At 43.2% G+C, this 15,039-nt stretch overlaps 1 pseudogene; it reads right to left on the bottom strand.

Moving 5' to 3' along the window:
• Window positions 1-4,043, bottom strand: part of LOC121003107 — a 363,872-nt pseudogene extending 359,829 nt beyond the window's left edge.
• Window positions 4,044-15,039: the final 10,996 nt, after the last annotated feature.

Here is a 15,039-nt window from a genome sequence, read left to right as displayed (position 1 = left end):
GCTGTAAGCACAACCCCCACCTGTGGACGTTGGGCCCTCATATCACCCGCATGGAGTCTGTTTCTGACCGTTTGAGCAGACACATGCACATTTGTGGCCTGCTGGAGGTCATTTTGCAGGGCTCTGGCAGTGCTCCTCCTGTTCCTCCTTGCACAAAGGCGGAGGTAGCGGTCCTGCTGCTGGGTTGTTGCCCTCCTACGGCCTCCTCCACGTCTCCTGATCTACTGGCCTGTCTCCTGGTAGCGCCTCCATGCTCTGGACACTACGCTGACAGACACAGCAAACCTTCTTGCCACAGCTCGCATTGATGTGCCATCCTGGATAAGCTGCACTACCTGAGCCACTTGTGTGGGTTGTAGACTCCGTCTCATGCTACCACTAGAGTGAAAGCACCGCCAGCATTCAAAAGTGACCAAAACATCAGCCAGGAATCATAGGAACTGAGAAGTGGTCTGTGATCACCACTTGCAGAACCACTTCTTTATTGGGGGTGTCTTGCTAATTGCCTATAATTTCCACCTGTTGTCTATCCCATTTGCACAACAGCATGTGAAATTGATTGTCACTCAGTGTTGCTTCCTAAGTGGACAGTTTGATTTCACAGAAGTGTGATTGACTTGGAGTTACATTGTGTTGTTTAAGTGTTCCCTTAATTTTTTTGAGCAGTGTATATATATATATATATATATAGTACAGACCAAAAGTTTGGACACACCTTCTCATTCAAAGAGTTTTCTTTATTTTCATGACTATGAAAATTGTAGATTCACACTGAAGGCATCAAAACTATGAATTAACACATGTGGAATTATATACATAACAAACAAGTGTTAAACAACTGAAAATATGTCATATTCTAGGTTTTTCAAAGTAGCCACCTTTTGCTTTGATTACTGCTTTGCACACTCTTGGCATTCTCTTGATGAGCTTCAAGAGGTAGTCCCCTGAAATGGTTTTCACTTCACAGGTGTGCCCTGTCAGGTTTAATAAGTGGGATTTCTTGCCTTATAAATGGGGTTGGGACCATCAGTTGCGTTGGGTAAAAGTCAGGTGAATACACAGCTGATAGTCCTACTGAATAGACTGTTAGAATTGGTATTATGGCAAGAAAAAAGCAGCTAAGTAAAGAAAAACGAGTGGCCATCATTACTTTAAGAAATGAAGGTCAGTCAGTCAGCCGAAAAATTGGGAAAACTTTGAAAGTAAGGGCTATTTGACCATGAAGGAGAGTGATGGGGTGCTGCGCCAGATGACCTGGCCTCCACAGTCACCGGACCTGAACCCAATCGAGATGGTTTGGGGTGAGCTGGGCCGCAGAGTGAAGGCAAAAGGGCCAACAAGTGCTAAGCATCTCTGGGAACTCCTTCAAGACTGTTGGAAGACCATTTCAGGGGACTTCCTCTTGAAGCTTATCAAGAGAATGCCAAGAGTGTGCAAAGCAGTAATCAAAGCAAAAGGTGGCTACTTTGAAGAACCTAGAATATGACATATTTTCAGTTGTTTCACACTTGTTTGTTATGTATATAATTCCACATGTGTTAATTCATAGTTTTGATGCCTTCATAGTCATGAAAATAAAGAAAACTCTTTGAATGAGAAGGTGTGTCCAAACTTTTGGTCTGTACTGTATATATATATATATATATATATATATATAATATTTTTTTTTTCTCTTCTCTTCCATTTCTTCCTATTCTTTCTCTGGCCTTTTAGGTTGGGGGGGGGGGGGGGGGGGACGCATCACGGGGGGGGGGGGGGGGGGGGGTTAGGGGTAAAATGGTATTAATTACACTAAGCTTGAATTTTTTTTTGTGTATTTGTTTTGTATATCAATAAAGAAATTGTCACGAGGGTATCGAGAACCACGCCTGACTCCGTTATACCCGGGGTCAGGAAGTCGCAGCGGTTGGCTGCACGCTCTATTTAAGATAGGGCTGTTTTCCTTATGGTAGCTTTCTGGGTTTGCTTTGCAAACCCTTTTGGCTCACTCAGGGATCCGTAGCTCCTTCTCCTCAGCTGTTCCTTGTCCAGCACTCCCAAACCTCCTTATATTCCTCTCTCACACTTCTCTGGTTGCCAGAGATAGAACTTCCTGCCTGGACATCTATTCTGACCTTCTGGAGCTGTGTTGCTGTGTTCTCCGGTAGTTGGGCCAGAACGCTACCCTCCGGATCCCTGTTGGACCTTTGTGGTCTATTGTGATCGCCCACCTGGGTGTATGTGTTTGTCTGTTTTGTCTGTCCTCTCCCTGGTGTTTCCCTCTTAGTGATAGTGGTGCGGACTAGCGATCCCACCGGCCCGTTCACTATCTAGGCCTCATTTTAGGGAAAGCCAGGGTTTAGGCACGTGATCACCGCACGGGTGAGGAACCCGTCTAGGGACGTCAGGGCAGTCAGGTGCCAGCCGCAAGGTGAGTTAGGGGTCACCACCTTTCCCTCTCCCTTGGGCAGGGCTTTCCCTTTTATCCTCCCTGTGCGTGACGTCGGTCATTACAGAAATTGAAATAAAATAAAAAAAGTTGCTAAGGAAGAAAAGAAAGTATCGGTATTCTCTTGCAGAGTGAGGGAAGGAGAAAGCAATGGCACATCAATGGTTGTACCAGTGTGCATTTCAAATCCTAAAAGGAGGAACAAGAAGGTATACGCCTATGCGCTACTGGATGCCCAGAGTGATGTCACCTTCCTTGATCAAGAAATCTGCAAGAAATTACAAGTGGCTACAGAACCAGTGAAGCTCAAACTCACCACAATGACGGAAAGAGACACATTAGTGAACAGTCAAAAGGTCAAAGGACTGAGAGTTAGAGGACTTCATTCAAACTTCACATTAGATCTACCTCCAGCTTATACAAAAGACGATATACCTCTAGATCGAGCTCTCATACCTACCTGTGAAACAACCAATAAATGGGAGCACCTATCTGAAATCTCCCCGCTGAAGGAGTTTGGTGTTGGACTGTTGATAGGTTATTATCCTGAAGCCTTGGTACCACAAAAGGTAATCATAGGAGGAAAGAGTGAACCTTACGCTGTTCAAACTGATCTAGGATGTGGAGTTGTTGGAGGAAAACAGCAGATTGCAAACTCAAGACAGGTGACAGGATTGTGTCATCGAATATCTGTCCAAGAGTTACCAATTGTAAGTCCAGCGAATGTAATCAAGATCCTTGAATCTGATTTTGAAGACACAATTTCTAAAGAAAAGATTGTAACCCAAGAAGACATAAAGTTCATACACTCTAGAAGAAAGCATTAAGCAGAATCAACAAGGTCATCTCGAAATGCCCTTACCATTTAGGAAATGACCTCATCTGCCAAATAACAGAGATCTTGCCCTAGCGACATTGAAATGTTGGAAGAAAAAGATGGGAAGAGATCCCAAATTCAACAAGGATTATTTTGAATTCATGGAAAGCTTCCTCAAAGAAGGACATGCAGAGAAAGTTAATAGTCGACCTAAAGAAGAAGTGTGGTATATCCCACATCAAGGAGTTTACCACCAAATACAATGGTGTTGCATTGAATGATCGTCTATTAAAAGGACCAGATCTTACGAACACTCTGCTTGGAGTACTCTGTAGATTTAGAAAGTATCCCGTAGCAGTCATGTGTGACGTTGATGTTCCACAAGTTTTGTGTGAAGAATGAAGATAGAGACTTCCTGAGGTTCCTATGGTGGGAGGACGGAGATACAGATACAGAACCAGCAGAATACAGAATGAAAGTACACTTGTTCGGAGCAGCAACGTCTCCAGGTTGTGCCAATTATGGTATGAAGTACCTGTACCAATCAGCATGAAAAGGATTGCCCATCAGCAGCAAATTTTCTTAAGAAAAACTTTTATGTATGCAGCATGCCGGGGCTTCCTATGGATGATGCGTGCGTGACCGTACTAGTGATAAGGTGCCGAGGATAGTAGTACTCACTGTTTAGTTGTCCCTTGGGCCTCGCAGTGCAGTGGATGGTAAGACAGCACGAAATCCTCCAGGGCACTCTCAGTTCCAGCAAACACCAGCCAGATGTTTGTTGAGGTGCCCTTGATGGTAATTTGCGTAAGGTGCTTTTGCGACTCGTCCCCTGGTTCAAGACACCAGCACCATTAGGTGCAAATGTTGGTGGTAGTAGTTGAAATGATCATATAGAATAAGGGAGACTAGAGCTTTTAACAAACTCCCAGTACTTTACTGAAGCTAAACCACAGATCAACAAGGTATGCAACTGTTATTTACATAAAGGCAGCTTTCACAGTGATTCACATTAGTTCCCAGAGGTTGCATAAGGAATCATCCTCTATAACAATCAGTCTTTCTCTCTCTTATTTCTCCAGGTTGGAGGGATGAATATCTCTGTTGTACTGTATAATGCTGTACTTCTGTATCCTCTTCTAGGAATACTATACTCAGACAAATGGTCCTTTTGTCTTTAATTATGGTGGGTAGCTTGTAGCTTTGGATCTCTCCACCTGATGCAAAGGAGTCTGGAGTCTGATAAATGACAGTTACCTTCCTTTGTCAATATTATCATTCCCTCTCTGGGTTCCCTGGAGATCCATAAAAACCTTCATAACCCTCCCGGCCGACCCATAGTGGCATCCACAGAATCGATTTTATCCCCTCTGTCCATTTTCCTGGACAAGGTCCTTACTCCTTATGTGAAGCGGCCCAGATCCCTCCTCCTAGACACTAACTCCTTCCTTGAACTGATCAGACAATTAGACCCGTTACCGTCAGATACGTTTCTTGTCACTTGGGATGTCACAAGTCTGTACACCTCAATACAACATGAAAAGGGCATTACCGCAGTAACTACCATGCTGTCCAACACTGATTTACATTAAGATACCATCACACTTTGTCTGGACCTTCTTAAGCTAGTACTGTATCACAATTTCTTCATGTTTCAAGATTCATTTTATCTACAGGTACAGGGTACCACGATGGGGTCAAATGTGGCCCCCCCATATGCCAATTGCTTTATGGCACACTTTGAGACAACCCATATATACCCACACGAACTCTTTGTATCCCATTGTCTATTATGGGGAAGGTCTATAGACATTGTTTTCTGCGTCTGGAATGGAACAGAGGAATCACTCCTCACTTTCCATAATCACCTTAATTCTATCTGGCCCGAACTCTAGTTCACTATTCATTACAGCAAATTGCCCATAGCCTTTCTTGACACAGTCGTGACAATTAATTCCCAAGGCAAACTCACAACTGACTTATATCGCAAACCTACCGACCGCAACAGTCTATTACATTTTACCAGTTTCCATCCACCTATGACTAAGAAATCCCTTCCATACTCCCAACTGAAAAGAGTCCAGACTATAGTGGAGGACCCCATCATGCGAAAAGAGAAAGAAAACGAAATGAAACAAAGATTTAGGGCCAGGGGCTATCCAGAACATACCTTTAAGATTAATACCAAAAACAGAAGACCAAGGGACAATAGCAAAATAATCCCATTTGTCCATACTTTTAATCCCAGCTCCAATAAGATTCTCCACATCTTTCGTAACCACTGGCCAATCCTTAAAAAAGCTTATCCGAAAGTTAAGGAATTCCGCAACCCAGTCCTGTCTTGTAACCGACGTCCACGTAATCTGCGAGACAATTTGGTGAGGGCAGACTTGGGCTCTGAAACACATTTACCCAGACAAATTTTCCTACAAACCCAGAGGAAAGGTACTTTCCCATGCCTGACGTGTTCACAGTGCTCCAATGTACAAAAGGGCTCTCAATTTACACACCCCCAAACTGGCAAAACATATAACATCAATGGCTTTTTTACAGCGACACTGATTTTGTGGTATATCTCATAAAATGTCCTTGCAGAATAGCGTATGTGGGAGAAACCACACAAAAAGCAAGGGATAGAATCTGCCAGCATAAATCGATAATACGGAGAAAAAATCTGCTTTTACCAGTTTCGGCACACTTTGAATAATACAAACACTCCATTTCACAACTTAAATATCAGATAATTGAGCAAGTGCATCCATCCCGGAGAGGAGGCAACAGAATCAGGAACCTGAAGCTCAGAGAGGCCTATTGGATCCACACATTCCATATGCTTTATCCAAAAGGAATGAATAAGGAATATGAGATCCAGTGTTTATTATGATACAATAGTGTCTTTGTGTTGCTCTGAACTGTATTGATCATGTTTGATCTCATCACTATACTAATTTGTTTTTCCCCTTTTTTCCGATAGGCCTCCTGATCCCCATCTCCTGGACCACGTGCCGTTCCTTATATCCTTTATCAGTTTTTTTTCCTCATACAGCTCACACTCATACCTAACAGGATAAGGTAATACAACAACACAGACACAAATTACATGATCATCTCTTTCACGTAACATACACACACTTATCTCACTTACCTATCTCATACATCCTATATACACACTATACTCATCAGACACATTTCATTACTATAGACCTACCATGGTACAACCCACACGGACTACACAATTCTAGTTTATTACATACCTGATTTATTTATATTGCTTATATTTACCATACATTTCTAACTCTATATACAATAAACCGCAGACTCTTATCATTATATCATCATATCCCTTGTTATCATATATATATATATATATATATATATATATCACACTCCTTTTCTCCTTTAATTTCTTTTCTACCCCTTCTCTAGGTCGCCAGTGTTGTTCTCGGCATTTGCATTCCACGACCGAACTACTTCCGGTCCGTGGAACGCAATCACATGACCCGATGCTTTCCATTGGCGGATCTACTTCCGGCAAATGGAACGCACGGCGTCACATGTGCAGCAGCCTTCCAGGCCCGCCCACCCCTTAGGCGCGCTTCCTGGAATCTTTTTAAGCAGTATTCACTACTGCTAGGGGCACACACAGAACCACTGGTGTGAAATAGCTGATTATGTTAATTAGTGTGATGCGTTCTAGTTGCAAAATTGCAGCTCTTTATAATGTATTGGTTCACTGGATGAACTATCTGCATACCATCTTCTTTATGTTACTTGTCGTCCATGGTACTATATGTTATATATATCTATGTAAGCACTTTGCACATGTATATGATACCATTGCTTTTCTTTTCATAGTGTCTGATGAAGGCTAATGTAGCCGAAAACGCGTTAACACGTTGTTGCCGCATTTCACTGTATCAGAAAATAAAACGCAATTTAAGGAATCTTCTCTACTGCTGTGATTTCTATTACAATTCCCTGGAGATACTGTAATCTTTTCCCTTTTATGGGCTGGTGCATGGATCTAAATATGGAGCTTTTATATCTCTGCAAAATGGCTGCTGAGGTTCAGCTTGTCCTCAGACATCACACACTGACCTTCTTCTTCCTGCACTGTGCACTGAGTGTGGGGCGGAATTAGCCCTGGGAGGCTTGTTAGCACCTCCCCCTCCCTATGCAACTGTATGAGAACAGATTTACAAGTAGAGTTTACATGAAACACAATCACAACATTAAGCAGTGTGTTTCAGGACACTCCATGTAGATGATGGTCTTATAAGTCTAGAGTCCATAGAATCTGCAATCAAACTAGTGAAAGAAAGCGAAGAGTTATGCGCAAGAGGAAACCTGCGCCTTCACAAATTCATCTCAAACAACAGAGAAGTACTGTGTAGAGGGAAGGGTGATATTTAAATATATATATATATATATATATATATATACACTGCTCAAAAAAATAAAGGGAACACAAAAATAACACATCCTAGATCTGAATTAATTAAATATTCTTCTGAAATACCTTGTTCTTTACATAGTTGAATGTGCTGACAACAAAATCACACAAAAAAAAAACACACTACAGGCTGATCCAACTTGATGTAATGTCCTTAAAACATGTCAAAATGAGGCTCAGTAGTGTGTGTGGCCTCTACGTGCCTGTATGACCTCCCTACAACGCCTGTGCATGCTCCTGATGAGGTGGCGGACGGTCTCCTGAGGGATCTCCTCCCAGACCTGGACTAAAGCATCTGCCAACTCCTGGACAGTCTGTGGTGCAACGTGACGTTGGTGGATAGAGCGAGACATGATGTCCCAGATGTGCTCAATTGGATTCAGGTCTGGGGAACGGGCAGGCCAGTCCATAGCATCAATGCCTTTGTCTTGCAGGAACTGCTGAGACACTCCAGCCACATGAGGTCTAGCATTGTCTTGCATTAGGAGGAACCCAGGGCCAACCGCACCAGCATATGGTCTCACAAGGGGTCTGAGGATCTCATCTCGGTACCTAATGGCAGTCAGGCTACCTCTGGCGAGCACATGGAGGGCTGTGCGGCCCTCCAAAGAAATGCCACCCCACACCATTACTGACCCAATGCCAAACCAGTCATGCTGGAGGATGTTGCAGGCAGCAGAACGTTCTCCATGGCGTCTCCAGACTCTGTCACGTCTGTCACATGTGCTCAGTGTGAACCTGCTTTCATCTGTGAAGAGCACAGGGCGCCAGTGGCAAATTTGCCAATCTTGGTGTTCTCTGGCAAATGCCAAACGTCCTGCACGGTGTTGGGCTGTAAGCACAACCCGCACCTGTAGACGTCGGGCCCTCATATCATCCTCATGGAGTCTGTTTCTGACCGTTTGAGCAGACACATGCACATTTATGGCCTGCAGGGCTCTGGCAGTGCTCCTCCTGTTCCTCCTTGCACAAAGGCGGAGGTAGCGTCCTTCTGCTGGGTTGTTGCCCTCCTACGGCCTCCTCCACGTCTCCTGATGCCTCCTACCTGAGCCACTTGTGTGGGTTGTAGACTCCGTCTCATGCTACCACTAGAGTGAAAGCACCGCCAGCATTCAAAAGTGACCAAAACATCAGCCAGGAAGCATAGGAACTGAGAAGTGGTCTGTAGTCACCACCTGCAGAACCACTCCTTTATTGGGGGTGTCTTGCTAATTGCCTATAATTTCCACCTGTTGTCTATCCCATTTGCACAACAGCATGTGAAATTGATTGTCACTCAGTGTCGCTTCCTAAGTGGACAGTTTGATTTCACAGAAGTGTGATTGACTTGGAGTTACATTGTGTTGTTTAAGTGTTCCCTTTATTTTTTTGAGCAGTGTATATATATATATATATATATATATATATATATAAAACAAAGAAAGTTCGCAGCACTCCTTGAAAGATAAAATGTGCTCTTTTATTCACACATATCAAGTGACAACGTTTCGGTTCTCTCACAGAACCTTTCTCAAGTCAGACCTGACTTGAGAGAGGTTCTGTGAGAGAACCGAAACGTTGTCACTTGATATGTGTGAATAAAAGAGCACATTTTATCTTTCAAGGAGTGCTGCGAACTTTCTAGTGGTAGCATGAGACGGAGTCTACAACCCACACAAGTGGCTCAGGTAGTGCAGCTTATCCAGGATGGCACATCAATGCGAGCTGTGGCAAGAAGGTTTGCTGTGTCTGTCAGCGTAGTGTTCAGAGCATGGAGGCGCTACCAGGAGACAGGCCAGTACATCAGGAGACGTGGAGGAGGCCGTAGGAGGGCAACAACCCAGCAGCAGGACCGCTACCTCCGCCTTTGTGCAAGGAGGAACAGGAGGAGCACTGCCAGAGCCCTGCAAAATGACCTCCAGCAGGCCACAAATGTGCATGTGTCTGCTCAAACGGTCAGAAACAGACTCCATGAGGGTGATATAAGGGTCCGACGTCCACAGGTGGGGATTGTGCTTACAGCCCAACACTGTGCAGGACGTTTGGCATTTGACAGAGAACACCAAGATTGGCAAATTCGCTACTGGCGCCCTGTGCTCTTCACAGATGAAAGCAGGTTCACACTGAGCACATGTGACAGACGTGCCAGAGTCTGGAGATGCCGTGAAGAACGTTCTGCTGCCTGCAACATCCTCCAATATGACCGGTTTGGCATTGGGTCAGTAATGGTGTGGGGTGGCATTTCTTTGGAGGGCCGCACAACCCTCCATGTGCTCGCCAGAGGTAGCCTGACTGCCATTAGGTACCGAGATGAGATCCTCAGACCCCTTGTGAGACCATATGCTGGTGCGGTTGGCCCTGGGTTCCTCCTAATGCAAGACAATGCTAGACCTCATGTGGCTGAAGTGTGTCAGCAGTTCCTGCAAGACGAAGGCATTGATGCTATGGACTGGCCCGCCCGTTCCCCAGACCTGAATCCAATTGAGCACATCTGGGACATCATGTCTCGCTCTATCCACCAACGTCACGTTGCACCACAGACTGTCCAGGAGTTGGCAGATGCTTTAGTCCAGGTTTGGGAGGAAATCCCTCAGGAGGCCGTCCGCCACCTCATCAGGAGCATGCACAGGCGTTGTAGGGAGGTCATACAGGCAAGTGAAGGCCACACACACTACTGAGCCTCATTTTGACTTGTTTTAAGGACATTACATCAAAGTTGGATCAGCCTGTAGTGTGTTTTTCCACTTTAATTTTGAGTGTGACTCCAAATCCAGACCTCCATGGGTTGAAAAATTTGATTTCCATTTTTAATTTTTGTGTGATTTTGTTGTCAGCACATTCAACTATGTAAAGAACAAAGTATTTCAGCAGAATATTTCATTAATTCAGATCTAGGATGTGTTATTTTTGTGTTCCCTTTATTTTTTTGAGCAGTGTATAACCATTGTAATATAAATATATACATACATATATATATATATATATATATATATATATATTGGCCTTGAATGGCCAGTGAGGATATATAGTACAGACCAAAAGTTTGGACACACCTTCTCATTCAAAGAGTTTTCTTTATTTTCATGACTATGAAAGCATCAAAACTATGAATTAACACATGTGGAATTATATACATAACAAACAAGTGTGAAACAACTGAAAATATGTCATATTCTAGGTTCTTCAAAGTAGCCACTTTTTGCTTTGATTACTGCTTTGCACACTCTTGGCATTCTCTTGATGAGCTTCAAGAGGTAGTCCCCTGAAATGGTCTTCCAACAGTCTTGAAGGAGTTCCCAGAGATGCTTAGCACTTGTTGGCCCTTTTGTCTTCACTCTGCGGTCCAGCTCACCCCAACCCATCTCGATTGGGTTCAGGTCCAGTGACTGTGGAGGCTAGGTCATCTGGCGCAGCACCCCATCACTCTCCTTCATGGTCAAATAGCCCTTACTTTCAAAGTTTTCCCAATTTTTAGGCTGACTGACTGACCTTCATTTTCTAAAGTAATGATGGCCACTCGTTTTTCTTTACTTAGCTGCTTTTTTCTTGCCATAATACAAATTCTAACAGTCTATTCAGTAGGACTATCAGCTGTGTATCCACCTGACTTCTCCTCAACGCAACTGATGGTCCCAACCCCATTTATAAGGCAAGAAATCCCACTTATTAAACCTGACAGGGCACACCTGTGAAGTGAAAACCATTTCAGGGGACTACCTCTTGAAGCTCATCAAGAGAATTTAACCCAAGTGGTTTCACACTTGTTTGTTATGTATATAATTCCACATGTGTTAATTCATAGTTTTGATGCCTTCAGTGTGAATCTACAATTTTCATAGTCATGAAAATAAAGAAAACTCTTTGAATAAGAAGGTGTGTCCAAACTTTTGGTCTGTGCTGTTTATATTCCCTGTATGTGTACATTGGCCCTGAATGGTCAAGTGGGATACATATGTAGAGGGCCAGTATGTACATATATATTTATATATGTTGGCCCTGAATGGCCAGTGGGGGGGGTCCAAGTCTGTGTGTGTATGTGTATATATAAATATATATATATATATATATATATATATATATATACCCCATACATACATATCTATATATACTTTTATTTTCCCCAGGTTGTGCTGCCAACATGTCCCGCCAATAACGGGTGCCCCCCCAATCTATTGTATCCTCCTGCAGACGCATGCCAGCGAAATGCCGTCCAGACAACTGGACAAATATTAGATGTGGAAAAACCAGCACTCGCTCAGGTGCATGCTGCCCGGGAGAAGAGGCCACTCCACAGCAATGGTACAGGAAAAAAAAATATGTCCAGTTGTGGGCGCAGCAAAAGGCAGAGGATCAAAAGAGATCTTCTGCCTTTTGTTAAACATCTCCAGCAGCACCGGAGATGTTTTACATAGCAAGGACAGGGGAACAAAGAGTTTCTCTGCCCCTGTATGTCACATACCTCTGACACTGTAATTACAGGACTAGAGGTATGCGGTCACTTCACAGGTGGTAGGATCAAAGCGATCCTCCGCCTGGAAGCGCGTGCCCGGATGTGCAGGCTGGTGCGGTGACATCCTATCACCGTGTCAGCCCACGTGGACTTGCCTGCAGGCATGCGAGCGCCTCCGGGTCTAAACAATCCGGCAGCGCTGCACTCAGGGGAGAAGATGGATTGAGCAGAGAGAAGTTAACCCAAGCATCCCCAAGTGAGAATTAACCCCTAAGGAAATGAGCCAAGGGAGAATCAACCCCAGGACTATGAGCATTAACCCCTGGAGGACGAGAATATACCTCTGGACTGGCTGAGTAACCCTTTACCCCCTAGATAAATGAGGCATTTAACCCCTTGTTCCCATTTAACCCCTGTTACCCTATATACCCCTGCATTCCCACTGCCACCAATATTCCCCTGCCATTAACCCCTGCAATTCCTGTCCATTAACCCCTGCATTCCCAGCAGACCCAGAATTAACCTTAATAACCCCTGTAATCTACCATACCTATATCCCTGGCCTGCATATTTTAACCCTTGCAGTGGCACCATAACCCCTGATCCCTACCATTAACTCTTTGTTAACCCCTGATCCCTGCAATATCCTGTAGGGACAGTGTGTAGCCAGGTGGGTGGGCACTGCTAATTACGTGTGTGAGTAAGTGTGTTGTTTAGATAGAGTTTGGCGTGGAATGGTGTACTGTTTTGTGTTAGTGTAGTCAGGTTTTGTAGTGTTGTTACTGTATTGCGGTGTATGTCTATATGTATATATATTTATAACCATTGATATAAATATATATAGATATAGTAGAATATATAAAAAAGAAAAGAAATCAGCAGCACTCTATAGGTTTGCCAGGTGCAAATTCCGCAATAGTTCCCGGACCAGGAACAGTAAAGTAAAAATGATGAAGAAAGGGAAGCACTCCGGTCTTGTAGTGAAAATCAGGTGATGTTTATTACACCCAAAAGCAATGCTGCATTTCAGCTCTCTCAATGGAGCCTTTGTCAAGCTAGTCAAGCTTGACAAAGCCTCCATTGAGAGAGCTGAAATGCCTCATTGCTTTTGGGTGTAATAAACATCACCTGATTTTCACTACAAGACCGGAGTGCTGCCCTTCATCATTTTTAGTAGAATATATAGATATACAGACTGTCGACTTGTATTTGTTAAATAAATTCCTTTTATTGTTCAATACGCAGTTTATAGTCTTTTGTAGTCGCCGCTGTAACATAGCGCACGTAGTTAGAGAAGTTTAGCATCAAGGTAGTTTGTATTTATAGTATAAATAGGCGGAGTCATCAGTTGACGACTCACGTCTATTTATAAATATTAATTATTAACACTAACACAAAATTGTAATAATTAATATTCCCTTTTACATACTGGAATCCATCAGTGACTCTGAACGTGTATCAACAATGAAAAATGTAGATCTCAATTAGGATTATCTTCCACATCAGAATGTACAGTACTTGGAATGGGATGGAATGTAGAGAACGACATGTTCTTCTTTGAAGTATCTACGGAAGAGAAAGTTGCAACTAGACGTACCATTCGTTCCGCAGTGGCTTCTATATTTGATCCATTGGGATTCTTGGCCCCAGTGATCCTCAAACCAAGAGAAATACTGCAAGAATTATGCAGACAGAAGTTAGGATGGGATGAACCCATACCTGAAAATTTGAGGCCAAGGTGGGAGAGTTGCATAAGAGACTTGCAAAACTTGAGAGAAGTTTGGATACCCAGATGTTTTGTACCTCATGATTTCGGAAATTACAAGAAAATAGAACTTTTCAGATGCCAGTAGTTATGGTTATGGTCAGTGCTCCTACATTAGAGTGATCGGAGAAGGAAAAATACACTGTGCCCTGGTTTTGGGAAAGGACAGAGTTGCACCTACCAGTATTCAGACAATATCAAGACTTGAACTGACAGCAGCTGCAGTTTCAGCATCAGTAAGCAAGTTTCTGAAAGAAGAATTGGAATTGAAAATAGATGAAGAATATTTTTGGACAGATTCACAAGTTGTCCTAGGACACATAAACAACGAAGCTAGAAGATTCCATATCTTTGTTGCCAACAGAGTTCAGAAAATTTGGGAAACAACAAATCTAGGACATTGGCATTACATTAATACAAAGCGGGAGGAAAGGGATGCAAATGATCTCTTAACAAGCTCTGCCTCTAATGCCACCAGATGTAAGGCAGCTATCCTATAAGTCAATGTTCAGCTCTTTAACTAAGCCTTGAGACATGACTTGGATATTAAATAAGCCAGCACCTCATCTGCAAACAGCTGTTTCGGGGTGATTGCCCCTCATCAGTGCAGAGCAGAGAGAACTGGGTAAGAGGCCTGTCAGGGTTAGGGGGGTACTATCTCTCCTTAGGGAGAGAGCGCCCAGCAGATCATGCTTCAAGGGGTCTGAATGTAATAGAATTGAAGAATTCAAATTGGTTCACAGGTTCATAGATCCTTTGGGAAAAAGAAATCATGCCCAGCAAAGGTTACTAGTGTTGAGCGTGAATATTCAAATAGTGAATTTTAATTGCTAATATCGGCACTTCGAGAATTCGCGAATATTTAGAATATAGTGATATATATTCGTAATTTCAAATATTCGAGATTTTTTTTTTCTTTCATCAGTAACATCCCTTTATGCTTGTGGGCCAATAAGAAGGCTGCACTTTCTTTGTCTGAGCTTAGCAACATCCCTAGCAACCAATAGGAAAGTTGCCTACCCCTTACTATATAAGAAGCAGCCATTGTATGCAGTATTTTGCAGATCTGAGAGAGACATCAGTGTTATTGCTGTGCTCTGTGCTTTCCTGTGTCATTTCATTAGATAGTTAGTTAGTTAGTTAGATA

This window comes from Bufo bufo, chromosome 6 (assembly GCF_905171765.1).
Source record: "Bufo bufo chromosome 6, aBufBuf1.1, whole genome shotgun sequence".
Classification (NCBI taxonomy): Eukaryota; Metazoa; Chordata; class Amphibia; order Anura; family Bufonidae; genus Bufo; species Bufo bufo.
This window is presented reverse-complemented; position numbering and strand designations above follow the sequence as displayed.